The following is an 18,419-nucleotide window of genomic DNA, read 5'->3' on the forward strand; positions in this document are numbered from 1 at the left end:
AAGGTATGTAAACATCAAAATTTATAGAGGCTAATATTGCAGCACATACATGTTGTGTGTTATACACATGAACTCTGATTTACCCACATATATTCTCAATTCAGAAGATAAGCAATATAAGCTACCATGTAGTTTTACTTTTGTAAATTTCAAAATAGAAAACAAGTTTTGTTTTTGTTTCAGAGTAAATAAAGTGTAGATTACTATAGTTCAAACAGTAAGTTGTGTTTCTTCTAACACTGAATTCACTACCATTTTAGAAACAACATAGGAAGATGAAAAACTTAAAAATAGGTGTGTGCTTTTTGTTTTAGAGACTTTTTTCTGAATGTAAAAGTTCCAGGGGCACAGAAGCTTTTCTGAGAAGGCACTGTGCCTGGTAATGCAATGGAAATGTGCTGTCTGGCAGCTTTAACTGTGATGAGCATTTACAGTCAAGGAATAGTAACAGTGCTTGCTTTTAACTTTGTTCCCCCCGCCCCCCACCCCCAAGCTATTTTAAATATTTAAGAGTAGACCCAGGGACTGGAGAGTTGACTCAGGGATTAAGACCACTGAATGCTCTTGCAGAGGACCCAGGTTCAGTTCCTTTCACACACATGGTGGTTTACAACCAACTGTAACTCCAGTTCTAGTGTGATCTGACACCTTCTTCTGACCTGCATGGCACCAAGTATGCACACAGTATACATACATACATGCAGGCAAAATAATTTTAAAAAGTAAATGCAATACTCTATTGTCTGACACAAATAAAGCTCAGTTTTACTTCATAGAAGTATTAAAATATTTTTTAAATCCTTACACTGAAAAGTGCAAAGATGTAAATATTAGCCATGAGAATGCCTTCTCAGATCGTGTTCTTATGTGAGTGGTTGGTTCTGTACACAGGAAACAAAGTTACTGGACACTATACTGCAGAAAGAACATTTTTGTCAACAGAAGCTCCCAAACCTGGGACTTTCTGAAAGTATGTTTTACTATTAAAAAAAATCCAAAGCAATGTTTAAAACTGAAACTTTAAATTAAATCATCATTTAAAGTCACAATGTGAAATTAGAAATAATATGCTTTAATAACAAAAAACAATTCACTACTTGGGCATTAATGCTGTAGCAAGCTGATAAAACGACATGCTGTGTGCACTTTGAGATGGAATGGTTAAAACCCCTTGTGGATCATGGATTCACCTACAGAAAAAGTCTACCACAGATGAGACAGTAAGGAGGAGGAGCGATAGGAGCCTCAATTATATCACTTAAGTAAAACATGGCTCTTTGAACAATGAAGATCAGGTTTCTTTGGGATTCTTAAGTTAAAACAATCTATGTATAATTAAGCTTCACTTTGGCTTAAATTACTGGGAAATTTTATCATTTTTACTGTTTTCTACAGAGAAAGTATTTTTGAGTTTATCAAAATAACTCAGTGAACTTTTGAATTACAGCCCATTTTTTTCTTGTCAAGCTACGTGGTTGTTTCTCTGCAATTGTACATCAAATGTGTTCATGTGAAAAGTACTGCATTGTGCTATAATAAAGTGAAAAGAAACCATTTCAGAACTTTTCTTGGGGGTGGAGGTTATGGAGGAACCACCAAAAACCAATGGCGGTTTCAAAAGTGTTATTCGAAGTTTAAGACAGGATACAAAACCACTTGCTAAAGCACGGATCATAAGTTGGTGTATGAAGGACAAGCCATTAATTTAGAGCTTAAATCCTTAGTAGCCTGACACTAAATGTCTTATTGTTGGTGATTCTCCAGCATATCTTTAATATTGAAAACTGGCAACTGTTTAGAACATGAAAACATTACCAAATGGACTGGGAACTGTTAGGTGAAGAGCTAGGCTTTACCAAGACCATGTTTGCAACAGTCTGCTACCTTTTAGCAGATCCAAAATTTTCAAGAAGAACCACAGACAAAATTAGAGTTGGTGGCATATGGCTGTAACACCAGTATTTGGAAGGCTGAGACGGTGATTGAACTGAATCTGAGGCCAATCTTGGTTGCAGAATCATGGACTTTATTTATATTGTAACATCTGAACCTTTACAATGGAGAGTTCAGAGAGTAATGAAATGAAGCTATTTTATACTTACAGTGGGGCGGTTAGGAAAGGTCCCTCCTTAATTAGCATTGGGAAGGAACCTGCCAGGTCTATGAACAGGGAAGTGGGCAGGACCCCCGCTGAGGACCATCCTTACTTGAAATGTTGGCTTTCCTCAGAGTGCTCAAGAATGTAACCCAGTGGAAGAAAAAGTTACTGTAATTGCTGAAATGGACCCAAACCCTGAAGCCAAAAAGAATGGGGAGCAACAGTAACTTGAGGAAACTCTCAGGCGAGGAAGCAAGGGCTCCTAACTACTGCAGTGAGAAGCTGAAGTCAGCTGGGTAACTACTTGTGGGTTACAGGATTACATTTTGAATAAGAGACTATTTGCTTTTCTTCTTGCTAATAATAAATAGTAATCATATAGTATAGAACTATACATGCTAAAGCAATTGCAATTTTTCATCCAGTTAGGAAGAAAAAAAATGGAATAAATTCTACATGACTTGTCCTCATTACTGAATACAGAAGGCCTGAAACCTTTTTCCTTGTTTCTTTGTACCCAATCCAAAATCTACTCCCAGAATATTGCTTCAGATCCACTTAAAAATATACAGTGAGAGATAATGAAATGACCTAAGCTGAATTAGAATTATAGTTTAAACATTTAGAAAATAAAGCTATCTCTGTTCATCTGCAGAAGACCAGCAGACCTTCTTATACACATCACTTCCTTCTTCCCACAAGTTCGCATGTACTTGTTTCATGTAAAACCAGAGGCAATTGCTGTGTACCTCACTTTTTTGCGGGGGGACACTGTTTATTTGCTTAGTTAACAAATTGAGAAAGGTTCTATCTATAGATAATCTTATTTTTTCAGGATGTCTAACCCACGCTAGCATTGAATTCCCTAGGTAGCCAAGGATCAAACTTTTGGTCCTTCTGCCTCTACCCCTCACATGCTAGGGTTACAGACATGTACTACCATCTGCGGTTCCTGTGTTGCTGGGAATAAAACTCAGGGCCTCATCAATGCTGAAGACAAGCATCCCACTCTCAGGTCACATGATGTTAAGGGATTCAGATACAGTTTAATCATTCTCCAGCTACTGGTCATACTTCAATTTTAATTTGCTTAAGTTAAATTTCTAGAAAGGTAAGAATATCCAATGAATCAGCTAAGGATTTTCTATATGTGCCATAATGGTATTTTTTCTTGTTTCTTTTATACATGGTCTTTTATGTAGTTCAGTCTTATGTACACCTTGAACTTATTCAATATCATTCTGCTATATGTGTGTGTGTGTGTGTGTGTGTGTGTGTGTGTGTGTGTACCAGCCATGTATTATTAAGCTGCCTACCACGTGATCCCAGTAAAGCAGGCAATGTGTGAGCATATATAGGCCTTTGCACACATTTGCTTTTCACAAGAGTCTGTTGAATGTTTAGTTGATAAAAATTGCCTTGTTTTTATTTTGTGGTGCTTGCCTTCTCTTGTAAAGAATTAGTTTATTTAGAATTTAATCCTTTAAGGATATGTCTATAAAGTTTCATCTTAAATTTTAAAATATTTTAAGTCTAATGATGAATCTCTAATGCATAGAGCTCTCAGTACCAATACTGAGCACATGCTACCAGTCTTTGCTAGCTATATTATTATTGAAGTACACAATTCTTTAAAGTAAAATGGCCAGCTAGATATTGCTCTAACTAAAAATGACACCATGTTAACTTTATTCTCATTTTCCTAGGTTCTTGGAAGAGCTATGCTACTTATTTTTAATTTTTTGAGGTTTATGATTTCAAAGATGAGAAGATATAAGCAATAGTCTACAAAACAGACTTCTGGCATGTTTTTAAATAGCAGGAATAGCTAGGAAGAAACCTAATTATCAAAATCAGAAAGGTTGATCAAGAGTTTAGCTAGAACATTTACAGGCTTCTATTTAGAGAAATGGTAGGCCAGGTTACAACTCTATTGAAAAAAGGTCCAAGTCTTACATGAAAAATTCAAATGTTCAGTAAAATATGTATATTTACCCTAAAAGGGACCTGTGAGCAGACAAAAATAAGTAAGCTGTGTCTAAGGGAAAAAAAAAAAAAACACTCCAACCACATAGAAATATCTTTAGGTTTAGTCAAATGTGGATTTCAAATAAAATAAGGCTCACTTGAAAAAAATGGACACTTTTTCTCCTATCCCAAACAAACCCAAGTAAACAACACAACACATATATAAACTTCTAACACAGGGACTCTAAGTAGCCAATAAACAAGAGGGAAAACGTTACTCAACTTCACTTGTAATTATGAAGTCTCAAACTTAGTCCACACTGAAAGTCTCTTGTATACCCAGAACCTTGGTAGAAAAGAAACAATAAGGAGGAAGGAAGTTAAAAGGTTCAATCAGTTTGGAAGACAGTTTGACATTATCTTGTTAAGTCTGGTTATTCAGCACCTCCATCAATGGACAAGTAGCCAAGACGTGTAAGGATGCTGGCAGCAGCATTTTTCACTGTAGACTAAAATACTGGAAACTAGGCAAAGCTCATAATTGTGGAATAGATATCTAAGCATCTACATGTTCTACCTCTGAGGATCAAGTTCTGTCCTTGCAGGATCAACCACCACAGTATGCAGTGTTAAGACAAAGAAAACAAAAAATGACATTGCATCCATAAGATTCACATACAACTATTTACATGAAATCCAGGGACAAAGGTTTAAGTATATAAATAGTGTGGGTATATTTGTCAGGGTAGTGGTTATTTTTATAAAGAAAGAGCAGAGTGTGATGATATCTTACAGTCACTCAGAATCCTCCAGTGTATTGGTAATGTGCTGTTTCTTGCTCTAGCTAGGAATTCCAAAACTTCAAGCTTCATAAATATTCTTATATAAAAATGTTTTGGTTCATAATATCCTTTATTAGTAGTAGCCTTTTGCTTTGTTTGTGGTATTTATTTATCTGAGACAGTGTACCATTATGTTGCACCTGCCTGCCTCTCAAGTACTGAGATTACAGGCATGTCACCACCATATTGGACTTCACTTAACTTTAAAAATTCAAAATAAATAAGCAGAAAATCTCCTCACTATCCTTTCTACCCTCATTTTTATGATTTCCTTCCTTCTATTGTTTTAAGTCTTTTTTTTTTTTCATTTTCTTTTTTGAATTCTCAGACTGGTCTTATTTTCCTATATTCTTTCCTTCTGGGTCATCTTATTTTTCTGTTTCACTTGTTCTGTTAAGATTTTCAATTGTGTCACTGCCTTGCAATTTCCAAGGTCTTAGTTGCAGTCTCTGAAGGTTTCTCTAAAAAGCAACACACTGTCATTATTTGATGAATGCTGTTCTTATGTCTAAACATAGAAGTGATAGTTTGAGGGAAGTTTCCTTTTCCCTACATGTTTTCTATTCTCCCAGATGAGTGTTTCTTTTTCTTCAGTCTCTGTTGCAAAACCGGAAGTTCCCCTTTTGTCATTCACCCATCCATACCCCCCTGTGCAGCCAGGAAACTCAAAAGCTTTTTCTATGAAAATACAAGCAGCAACAGTGGAGGCCCATGACATAGGAAGTTCAAGTTGTACTCCTGGGTGAAGGGAAAGACTCAGGATGTATTAAGCAAGTTGCATCTTCAGTGAGCAAGGGGATGCTGCAATGCTAAAGGAAGTAAACTGACTTACTCTCAACTTTGCTTTACCTAAGACTTGGCTGACTCTGTTAACTCAATAATTAGAAATGTTCTTTAGCTTGTAAAGTTTTACACTGAGTACTTTTTAACATGAATGTCAATAATAATATAAAAATAACTATTCACCACTAGTGTTTTTAAGAGACATCTATATACAAGAGTCACAAATACCACAAATCTTATCTCTTTTAAAAAAGAGTAAGTCTTCCGACTGCAGACTGTTCTAATAGAATATGTACCCTGTACTGTATATTTCTAATCAAATAGTTGAAATTATGATGGCATTATTCAATACTAACATGCTATTAAATATTCTTGAATATTCAAAAAGTAGAATTGTTAGGAAAGACAAAACCAAATTGTTGAAGAATATAGAATTATTTAGTTTACAATAAATAAATAGGGCAAATGCCTTCAATGTTCACTATGAAGTCAACTAAAATATAGTGCTATGGGCTGAACTTCAGCAGTTTCATAGCAAAGAAAATGAAGAAGCAGGGGAACTGTATTTTATCACGTATCCTGGCACACATCCAACTGATGTTTGTCTAGGATGGTGCAATGGTTGAGTCATGAGTGCTGTCACTGATGCCATGTTCAAAAGTACAGACACGCTCAAAACAGCAGGAACAACAAAGAGACCAGGTAGGCAGAAGCATACTATGCCTTAAGAATCTTTAAGTATTTTCCTTTTAGTTATTTCACCTGACCTGAAAATTAATTGATGCCAGCTCTAACCTTGTGTGCTAGCAGCATATAGATGCTCTCTGCATCAATGACTTCATTATCTTATCCTGATATTATCTTTGAGAATGGGTTATATTAATATCGCCACTTTGGGGCCAAAGACAAGATTAGTAACCAAGTTGCAGTGGTCCAAGCACAACTTGGTAGCTCCTGAGAAGAGACCTATGGCCCAGGAGTTTGTTGCCTTCTACTGCATTCTCCATGTTGCTGTCATATAGGTATAAAAGTTACCATGGACATATATCTGATAATCACATTCAAAGAGAAATTGGAAATAGCTAGTAAAGGTTTTATGACATTACATTACCAAAACAGTAACAATGAAAACATCCCTCAAATTGTTTAGGACTGAATCAGAGGTCCTGAGCAAAGAGACAAGGAAAACGGATCAAGCTCTGAATCAGAAGCCAAGAAACAGGCTGTGACTTAGGACTGTCGTGTAACTAGGAAGACCAAGGGTCTGTTTTTATGAAGCCTCTGCAGTTCATTATAGAAGATATAAGGAAATGGTAAGTTATATACACTGTGAGAGAAATCAGACACTAGCACAATCTATAAATGAAGAAAATTAAAATCTTTCTAAATACGGACATTCTCTGGATTGAGAGAGAAAAAAATCAACTGTCTAATCCCAGTTGTGTGTGTGTGTGAGAGAGAGAGAGAGAGGAAAGGGGAGGGGAGGGGATGGGAGAGAGGGTGAGAGTCTCCTTACATACAGGAGACAAGGCTGGCTTTTAACTCACAGAGATTTGACTACCTTTACCTCCTAAATGCTGGGATTAAAGGCATACACCATCACACCAGGCTAAAATGAAGTAGTCTTAAAATATGTCAACAGGATGATATTTTTCAAGTTCCATCCATTTGCCTGCAAAATTCATGTCTTTGTTTTTAACTGTTGAATAGTATTCCATTGTATAGCTGTGCCACATTTTCTTTATCCATTCTTCAGTTGAAGGATATCTAGGTTGTTCCCAGTTTCTGGCTATTATGAATAAAACTGCTATGAACATAGTTGAACAGCTGTCTTTATGGGATGGTGGAATGCCTTTTGGGTGTATGCCCAGGAGTGGTATAGCTGGGTCTTGAGGTATAACTAGTCCCAGTTTTCTGAGAAAGTGTCAAATTGATTTCTATAATGGCTGTAAAAGTTTTTACTCTCACCATCAATGGAGGAATGTTCCTCTTTTGAGGTAAGCCAGTCTCAAAAGGTCATGCATGATATGTATTCACTTATAAGTGGATATTAGCCATAAAATTCAGGATAACCATACTGCACTCCACAGACCCAAGGAAACGTAAGAAGGAAGGCTCACACAAGGACGCTTGGATTTCACTTAGAAGGAGGAATAAAATAGTCATAAGAGATAGGTGGAGTGAGGGGGCTGGGTGGGGAGGGGATGGGGTCAGAATCAAGTATGGGGAGGGACAGGAGAGATGGCCATCAGAATGAATGGAAATCTGCAACTGGTAGGGGTGAGGAGGTAGAGCACATATCCAGAACTAGACAGAGACCTGGGGTAAGGAAGGTGCCCACGAATCAATGTGAGCTGTGACTCACAGCATGGCGGGTAGGAAACCTCAAAAAGCCACCTCCTGTAGCTAGGCAGGAACCTCAGTGGAATGATAGAGACACCAATCCAACCACAAAACTTTTGACCCAAAATGTATCCTGTGTGCAAGAAATGCAAGCACAGGGGATGGAGCAGAGACTGAGGGAATGGCCAACCAATAACTGGCCCAACTTGAAACCCATCTCATGTGCAAGCAACAATTCCTGACACTATTAATGATGCTCTGTTATGCTTGCAGATAGGAGGACGTTGTCCTCTGAAAGCGCCCCCCCCCCCCCCCCCGCAGCTAATGCAGAAAGATGTAGACATCCACAGCCAAACACCGGATGGAGCTCAGGGACTCTTATGGAAGAATAGGAGAAAGGATTGCAGGCCATGAAGTCAATAGGAACTTCACAGGAAGACCAACAGAGCCAACTAACCTGGACCCTTGGGGCTCTCAGAGACTGAACCACCAACCAAAGAACATACATGGGCTGGACCTAGGTCCCCTCACATATGTAGTAGAAGTGCAGCTTTGGTCTTCATGTGGGTCCTAAACTGGAACAGGAGCTATCCCAAAAGCTGTTGCCCATATGGGGGATTTGTTGTCTGGCCCCAGTGGGAGAGAATGAGCCTAGACTTGAGGTACCAGGGTTGAGGGGATACCTGGGGGAGGGTACACAGAGCAGAGGAGGTGTTGGGTGAAGGGTTGTGGGAGGTGGTGACCAGGAGGGAGCAGTGAGCAAGATGTAAAGTGAATAAGTAAAAATAATAATAAATAATAAACAGAGTTTACTACCAAAATCAAAATGATGAGATGTAAATTTCCAACACTCACAGGAAAACTATTGTGAAAATAAATCCTGCAGTCATTCAGTGTTCAGAGTAATATTTGGAATGACATATTTTCTTCATGAACAGAAAACATTTAGATTCAGATAATCAAGTAAGATTGCTTTCCAGGGACATGCTACCTGGCTGTTGAAAGTGGATTTCTAGTGTTTCTACTGCAGCATAAGAGGGTGCCTTTGAATGGGATTGGTTTCTATGATTTACAATATAGGCTCTGATTTATAACTTTCTAGAGAATGAAGTTCCTTATAACAAGCAGTTTCTTTTCTCAACATATGATATTACTTAAATATTTACATGTTCAGAGATATAAAAATATTTTGTAATAATTATGGTCTATTTTAATTGTTTTACCAAGATAAATAGTATAAAGTTCAAAATCTCATGTTATAAAAGGGGAAATAATTTGTAACATTTTTAAAGTTGCAGACTTTAAAATATTTTTATATAAATTGTAACTGATGTGTATTAATGACACAAAATAATGGGTTTCACCATGACATTTGCTTTTCCAAGTATGGTTTATTTTGCTTAACAATTTTATTTTTTAGTGGCTGTGCATAGTCAAAGACTATATATATATACTACATATTCTTTTTCCTTCCACTAATGGGTGATTTCATGACTTGACTATTTTGCATAGTGCCAAAATAAACATGGGGTTGTAGGCACCTTTATTGTACACTGACTGATTCCTGTGAGTGTGCACTGAGGACTGCTCTAGTGGTTAACGTAATTGAGAGGGGTGAATCTCAGAGGACTTAGAGGGAGGAGTGGGTGGGGTGATCAAAACACACTGTATGGAATTCTGAAAAAAGTTAGCAAAGCATTTTAAAAGAAATAAATATTACCGCATCTCAGAATAATCACCAAAATATAACTATATAGGGGTACCCCATCTGCCATCCTTGCCACTGTTTGCTGTGGGAACACTCTGTATACAAACAGAAACACAGACACTGAGCTGGTGTCTTCCTCAATCACTTCTCAGTTTATTTTTGGGATAGGTCTCTCAATGGATTTCAGACTCACCAGCTGGCTAAAAAACTGTATGACCAGCCAGTACCAGAGCTGTCCTGTATCTACCTCTGCAGCCCTGAGATCACAGGCACAGGCTTGCCTTTTGTTTCAGATGGATGCTAAGAGGGACTCTGTTCTTGACTACAAGGAACACAGTAGACATGTTGCTGGATGTTTTGGCCCCATGTGGATCAGAAGACTATAGACAGCTATGCTACTATCAGTTTATTTCTTGATACTCCGGTTCACTGGTCCACAGTTTTTGTTTTCATACCAGTATAGTGACAGTTTGTTACGTTGGCCCTGTATATAATTTGGAGTGAGGTACTTTGTTGTACCTCAGTACTATCTTCTTTTCCGTTTAAGATTTCTTTGGCTGTTTGGGGACTGTGGTACTTTCATATTGATTGCAATTGCTTCTGTCCTAGTTCTGGGAATAGTCACTAAGGTTTTAAGGGATTGACTGCATCAGATCCATAGACACCTTTCAGTGTCCATATGCTATTTCAATTCATCATTCCTAGCATCTCTGATTACATTTCTCAACTCGGTGCATTCACCTTTGCATCTGGTGATTAACTGCCCAACTGTATCTCATTCCATTTTTTCCTCCATAGTTAACATGAGTTTTGGTCAGCAAAGCAGGATGCCCAATAGCATCCCTTGATCCTAAGGCAATCAAATGATGAGCTGCCAGCTGCATGTGGCTACCATCTTGAGCAAGGGAAGCTAAGAGCAGATGACTCCCTCTCTACAGTCTCACCCTGAAGATTTGGAAGAACTGAAACTAGAGGTGATGTCACATCTCCCCCTTACTTCTATTTTAAAAACACTTAACATTTGCACCTGCAAACTCACACCTTAAACCAGTGCCCTAAGTTTGAAGCTCCAACTCTGATCATTATTTTAAAGAGTATCACAGTGACAAAGGTCTTCTTTACTTTTAAATACCATTATGCTAAGTGTCGTTTCTAATATCTATTAGAGGATATACAGTGACTCTTCTGGAAATCCATTTTATTATACAAACAAACAAGAGCCAACAGCTGCTGGCATTCCATACTTGGTACTGAGGGAACAGCTTCAAAAAGCTATTCTCCCTAAATACATTTCCATTTAGAAATTTAGACTAAACCTCAAAGACAAACCATTACTGTGAAAAGACATTAATAAATTCAGGTAGGTAACTGTATATTTGACAGAGTTAACATGTTGCTTGTATGCAATCTCTCAAACTTTTTTGTTTTAGAAAATAATGTCCTTCAGTTAGCAGTACAGCTCCACTGTCCTGTGTACCTTTCAGAAGAGCCTTCTTTTAAGCACACACTCAGGTGAGGCCTTTTGAACACTTCCCCACTGCTGACTGTGTGTCTGAAGCCTTGTGCCCTACCATGTATAAGACGAGCGTTATTAAGCATGTGGTTCTTTATTATTCACTTCATGTCTAGGCTTTCAAGGTTTCTTAACCATTCCAGTTGAAAACATTTTCCTTTAATGGTGTTTTCAAGAGAGTCTCTCACTAGCCCAGGCAAGCCTTGAACTCTCAAAGTGTCTCTTGAGTCCTGGGATTACAGTGCCTGGCTGCCAGATTATCTGTTGACTTTTTCTCATGCATCAGCTAACCTCTCTGCTAGCATACTTTAGAGCTCTAATAATTTTAAGATAAATGTCCACTGAAAGTATAAATTATACCACTCAATTATTAAAAAGCAGGATATGGTTGAAGCCAGGTCGTTGGTAAGTGCCTGCCAGAGATCAGGAATACAAGTGCAACCTCAGCTACACAGTGAGTTTGAAGCTAGTGTAAGAGGTACATGAGACGAGACTGTCTCACACACATACACACACATACACACACACACACACACACACACACACACACACACACACAAGGAGAGAGGACCACAAGTTCTTAAAAGTGTGGCAATTTTACTTTTAGATACTAACACAGTGATTACAACTTATTTTAATTATACCTTGACTTTATATTCTTAAGTTTGCTTATATGTTAAAATTTATTTGTAATACCCAAAATGCAGTGTCAACCTGACTATCTGCAGATAAGCACACAGGGATAAAAAATTTAACTTTACTGAAAAGTACATTCCAAAGAGAAAAGAGACGTACTGCCTTCCTGTATTCAGGCTCTCATACTATAAATGTCTTTCTTGTATACTTAGTCCCACATTTAGAATCTAATTACCATGGATAATGAAAATCAACTACATAGCTAACGTGAAACCAATGTTAGACACCTACATAAAGATGGTATAGAGCTCAATCAATCCATATCTGTCAGCAAAAGACTTCACAGGAAAAGGTTTTGGAGCCTTATGCCATTCCTTCCTTGTTGTATTTTATAAACCTTAAAAAAAATCATTAGTTCATGGTAATTTAAGTGTCAGAGGGATCTGGGACTATAGCCTGCCTACTCCGGATATAGACTTAGTTGCAGTCCCATGAGGAATCACCACAAAAATACTACATAGGTGGAAGTTAGAGAGCCTAATAAATAAAACATGTAGGTAGAGTGAGTCCTTTATCTGCAGGTAGATATCATATAAATGTATGAGTACAGACACACAATATCTAGGGTGATTGTACAAAACTATGAGAACATTAGTGAAATGAGAGGCTGTACTGGCTAGTTTTATATCAACCCAAATCAAGTTATGTCTTTGGGCACTGGCACTGGGCAACACTGCTTTCCTGATGATTGGTATGGGAGGGCCCTGCTCACTGTGGTTGGTGCCCCCTCTGGTGGTCCTGGGTTCTATAAGAATGCAGGCTGAGTAAGCCAAGAGGGACAAGGAAGTAAGCAGAAGCCAGTCATGACCTCTGCATCAGCTCCAGGGTCCTGTCCTGCCCTGTCCTGTCCTGACTTCCCTCAGTGATGGGCTGTAAGTATAAGGTGGAATAAACACCTTCCTTCCCAAGTTGCTTTTAGTGATGGTGTTTTATTATAACATTAGAAACCCAATGAAGACAGGGGTTTGACTTTGATGTTATTATTATTTTTAATGTGTGTATGCATGGTATATATGGGGGGGGGGGGGCGAGCATGCAGGCCCATGCATGTGCTGAGATTAAAGGAAGATGTCAAGTGTGTCCTGTTCTATCATGTTCCACCTTATTTCCTTGAGTCGGGGTCTCTCACTGAACTTGTGTTAGGCTAGTAGCTGTTAAACCCTAGTGATTCTCCCACCTCTGCCCACCATAGCACTGCGGTTACATGCACATGCAGGACCACAACCAGCTGGCTCTAGACTCAAGTCCTCATAGTTGTACCAACAGTCCTACCTTGAGCCATCTCCCCTGCTCTTCCTTTGGGAGTTTTACATCAAATTTTATTTCTTTTTAAAAATACTTTTAAGAAAGTAGTACATTTAACTTTGCTAGAAGTTTTCTTCCATCTTTCCAAGAACATTTTCATATGTTCATTTATTTATTTAACTGGCTCTTCACAAGATTTTGTAAAGGACAAAAGATTTTTGTCCTTTTTGCTAAAATAGTGATAGCTTAAATAAAATATGAAATCCTCTGACAGGCTCGGGCTGTAGCTGAGTATAGAATAAAGTACTTGTCTAGTGTGTAGAAGGCCCTCAGTTCCAGCTCTCATGCTGCAAACAAATACACAAGAAAAAACTGAATTTCTTCTGCTGACAATTTAAAATGGTTTTATTATACAGAAAACTTTTATGTATTAATAAGTATTTCCCTGACTGCTCACTGGATGATTGATAGAAAACAGAACCCCAAGCATTCCCTCCCTGTGAGTCCCACCCTTGGTGACATTTTATACAAATTCCCAGTCACTGTGCAATTGGAGCTGTGAGGTCAAAAGGCTCTTACACTCCCTTTTTTCCTTTAGCTGTAAAACAGTGAGATAAATGCTAGGACAGGTGAATGGCAAGTGTTGTGACGGGACAGATAAGGGCATCAGAAATGGTCTTGTGGGATATTTTAGTTAGGTTTTGGAGAATGAAGAAGGAATGGAAAGGAAAGGAACGATGGTCGGAGGTCAAGTACTAAGTCTAAAGACTGGTATTATGGAAAAGCACTGCAGCAGGAGAGAGAATCGAAAGAAGTTTAGCTTATGTAGCTAATATGCTAGGACGATGATGGCACACACCTTGTGGCAGTAACTGACTGATGTCTGATTTGACCTTTACCTGATGCTGCTTGCGTAGCTAAGAACCAGAGCCTACACAGCCCAGAGAGCTATGGTAAAACCAAACACAAGAAGAAGAAGAAGAGTGAGGAGGAGGAGGAGGAGGAGGAGGAAGAGGAGGAAGAGGAGGAAGAGGAGGAAGAGGAGGAAGAGGAGGAAGAGGAAGGAAAGGAGGAAGAGGAGGAATGAAAAAATATATCTAATAAAAATCTTACCAAATCATGACACCTGTCATGTTTTGATTTTTGGATAGTCTCCCCCTCCCCAACAAAGAGAGATACCTAGGAGGAAGAAACCTCAATTGGGAAATGCCTCTATCAGACTGCCTGTGGGATTTGATATGAAAGGGCCTACCTAGCACCCGATGAGTGGTGCCACCCCTGAGCAGGTGGTCTTGGGTTATTTAAAAAGGGAAAGTGAGCAAGCCAGGGGGAACAACCCATCAGCAGCACACCTCCATGGCTTCTGCTCTGGTTTCTGCCTTGAGTTCCTGCCATGACTTCCCTTCTTTATAGAGTACAACCTTAAGATCAAGTAAACCCTTTCCTCCCCATGTTGTTTTTGATCAAGGTCTTTATCTCAGCAACATAAACCTAACTAAGGCAATATCTTATAAGCCACATAAAAGTGTCTAACTAACCTAAGGGCAGTTGAATTGTTCCTTACGAGCACTAGTGATCTGATCTTATCTGCATGCTTGAAAGCCATAGGTACAGAATAGGGAGCACACTGAAGATGGGAAGGATGTCAGTCAAGATGTTTCAGTAATCCACTTAAAAATCATTGGAGCCTGCCTTAAGGTAGGATCAATTGAGACACAAAGTGGTAATGAAGGAGTGTATCTCAGTTGTACAAAGTTTTCCTTTCTTTTGTAAGGCCTTGGGTTTGATTCCCCCCACCCCCCATGCACACACACACACACACACACACACACACACACACCATGAAGGACTTATGCACATCTTAAAAACTATAGGCAGGGAGGAGAAAAGGCAACTTGAGTATTGTCTAGATTTCAGCTTCCGGGCAGGGGACTAACAAGACATAATGCACCTTCTCAGGTACTGGATAAAGGAGCAAAAGGAACTAGAACATACCATAAGTAGGAAATGCATTTTGGACATATTGAGTTTGAGAGGCCTGTCAGTAAGATAAGATACCAGTAGGTAGTTATACATATAGGTCAGGAGGTAAGAGACTAGATTTGAGCTGGGAAGACACTAGATAAAGCAACTGGTGGTATTTATCAGGAGGAGGGATGGAATGAGAAGAGGGTCTGGGAAAGAGCTCTGCAAACACTGAAGAACAAAGGAACTAACCTAAAGGAGATCGAGAGATCTGAATCGCAAAAACCTTAGAAAGAAATCTATAAACAGGACACTGGTATATAGCATGGAACTTCTGCATGGCAGGTCACCAGAGAGTGTCACTGAATTTAGAGACAAGCGGGCGAGTAGTAATTTTTGAAAAGCCAGTCAATGAGTAGAGATAGAAACCAATGGTGCTCTAACCAACTGCCTCCTAGAGCTTTCTAAAACTGCTCCCCATTTCTTTTGTGGCCACTTTAGCTCATGCTCTCCTTGTTTCTTATCAGATCTTAGGCAGTCTGGAAGTCACTCTTACCTCTAAAGTGCGGTATAGTCATATCCCTCCAAACATACAGTTTATCCTATATCCAACTGCCAGAGTAGTATTTATAAGGTACAGTATGGAGCAAAACAGTCTAGCTCAGAAGCATAATCATTCTTTGCTGCCTTTATGATATGCATACCATCCCTCTCAACTCCAGTGAGGTCTTTATTCTGAACCCTTACTATCCTTGCATACAGATATGACCAGACCACTGCTGTTTGTAACACTAACAGTACTGCCCTCAGTTCTGTTAGATGATTTTATATGGCTCCTAAGGTCTAACAGTGTTGGTAAAAATCCAACCCCTCTACTTGATATTTAACCCCTGCCTCACTACTTGTCTCAATCTTCAAGTCCTTCATATGGCCTGCAATTCAAAAGTCTGCCTCGAAATGATGGCTTTAAAAAATTAACCACAGTTAAAGAGCCAAGATGTAAATTATGGGCACTCAGATGAGAACCATTTTCTTACGATCTGGGTCTTTATTTAGTCTAACACTAGATAAACAACATCTAAGAGAAAAATCTGTCATAAAAATATATTCCTTGTTGTGCTGTGAAACATGTGGCTAACAAAGGGGGGGTGTTTTAAGACTTTAATAATGGATTTCATAATAATAATCTGTTACAGAAAACATTTCCATCCTATTACCACTGGTTCTCAATTCTCAGCTAAGTACAATGACAAGAAAGAGGAAAAAGGCACACATACCTTTTCTTTTAAAGCAATAACCATCTTGGAAGTGTGTGGTGCTTCCTAGTTGGAAGCGAGTATTCTAACCTATAGCACTGAACTAGCCAGTCCCACGACTTTCCAGTTTCACAACTGTCATACTCAAGACAGGTTAACACCAGACAGATTAGAGGCCTCTCAGAAATCTGAGAGGTGATAAAGGTCACAGGCAAAGAAAGATATGTTATATGTTCGTATAACATATTCCATTACTTTAGTTTTGTTAGTTTACTACAGCTTTTCAGTATTTTGCATAAGCATGTGTATGTTACATGGCTTGGCATCAAGCTATGATGACAGAGAACACTTAGCGAAGAAGCTCCTGTCCCCACTACTGTTTCTTGGTACTGAATTACTCTCTATGGCAGACAGTGGCAAAGGACTCCTAGGGTCAGTCATGGAAAGATGACTCTGCACTGGTAACAACCATAAAGAAACAAACTACCTTGCCAAGACTGATACTTTGAAATTTTACCATAGTGAACCCAGAACTTCATGAAACAAGAATTAGCTATCCCTGATGCATTTTATTGGTTTATAAAACAATGCCAAGAGACTTTTTCTTTACTAATTAGAATTTATCATGTTCTCAATTAGAGAGAAGTTACTTTCATTCATATTTTAGAAATCTTAACTTCGCATGTTTCTTTGTTTTTATCAAAATGACTTTTTCTTTACTAATTAGAATTTATCATGTTCTCAATTAGAGAGAAGTTACTTTCATTCATATTTTAGAAATCTTAACTTCGCATGTTTCTTTGTTTTTATCAAAATGTTCTTTAAAGCCACAAAATAAACAGTACAGACCACTGTTGTCATAGATCTTCCTTTCAGATCTTAGTCTCAGAACATGATGAGGGCTTTCTGGGAACCAGTCTCCCAGATTCTGCTCTGGGAAGTCCTGTAGCTAGTGAGGAAGACTGAATTGGTGACTAGCTGCAGGATCCACTTTGCACTCACCATGGTCTTTCGCACACTTAGGGGTGACAAACATGTACTTTATATGCTAAGTACTTGGGCACAAAGTACCAAAATAACGTCTAGCTAGTGTCTCTGTCAGAATTAATTAGTTTAAGTCACTCAAACTCAATACCTTAATTATGTCCTTACATTGTCTACTAGTTTCTTAGAATCATCTACATCACCACCGATTCTAATTTTAATAAATAATACATTAGCATATGAAATGACAACTAATAATCCAAATTTTAACCTATATTCCATACATTTCTGCTGCCCTCCCAAGGGGAAATAGGAGTTATACCACCCAAGAAAACTTGCAAATATTAGTTCAGAAAGCAGAAATAAACAGCTTACTAGAAGATACTATGTCCTCTAAAAATTGTTTCCATAGTTTTAAACTGAGCAGAAAAAAACAACCATCTAAAACCTGGTGTACTTCATGCACATCTCGAAACTGTGTTAGTTTAGAGTCACTGAAAAGTACACTAACTCATGGTGCTTTAATTGCTTCTAATAATCCAACCTGGTCTTTTAGAGTTTTACTGCATGGAATAAAGTATTTAAAAGTAAAAGAGCTATAATGGAAATTACTATATTACATCATGTTTAAAAACTTATTGTTAAAACAAAGTGCTTTCTTAGATTTCAGGTTTCATATATTTGGAAATTTCAATGTTGAAAAATTTCACTCTCCATTTTACAAGTACACACACACACACACAAAACCTTACTTCCTATTCCGGTAAATAAATATCTACAGCAATCTTAGAAAATTGAATGAATAATTTAGTTATATGATACTTAAATGTTTCCCAAGTTGCAAAATAATTGACAGAATATTCAAGAAAAGCATTATCCTTTGACTAGCTTTTCAACAAGAACAAAAATCTATCCAGAATCTTCGATTCCATTTTTCCATCATGGGAGTGATACTCAGCTAGTTAGGTAGTTAAAGTGGTTTATCAGCTCTAAACTAAGCTGTAGGTGTGATATGTCT

At 38.2% G+C, this 18,419-nt stretch overlaps 1 protein-coding gene and 1 long non-coding RNA gene across 8 annotated transcripts in view; one reads left to right on the top strand and one right to left on the bottom strand.

Moving 5' to 3' along the window:
• Nucleotides 1-18,419, bottom strand: part of Nr3c1 (nuclear receptor subfamily 3 group C member 1) — a 107,714-nt gene that overhangs the window by 30,586 nt on the left and 58,709 nt on the right. The gene's annotated exons all lie outside the window — the stretch shown is intronic.
• LOC147000258 (uncharacterized) lies at nucleotides 6,872-14,173 on the top strand. Its single transcript, XR_015046029.1, has 4 exons — nucleotides 6,872-7,004; nucleotides 10,541-10,716; nucleotides 11,173-11,254; nucleotides 14,114-14,173. It is a non-coding gene; the product is annotated as an uncharacterized LOC147000258 (long non-coding RNA).

The sequence above is a fragment of the Mus caroli genome, unplaced genomic scaffold, assembly GCF_978045245.1.
Source record: "Mus caroli unplaced genomic scaffold, Mus_caroli_1 scaffold_19, whole genome shotgun sequence".
Lineage (NCBI taxonomy): Eukaryota > Metazoa > Chordata > Mammalia > Rodentia > Muridae > Mus > Mus caroli.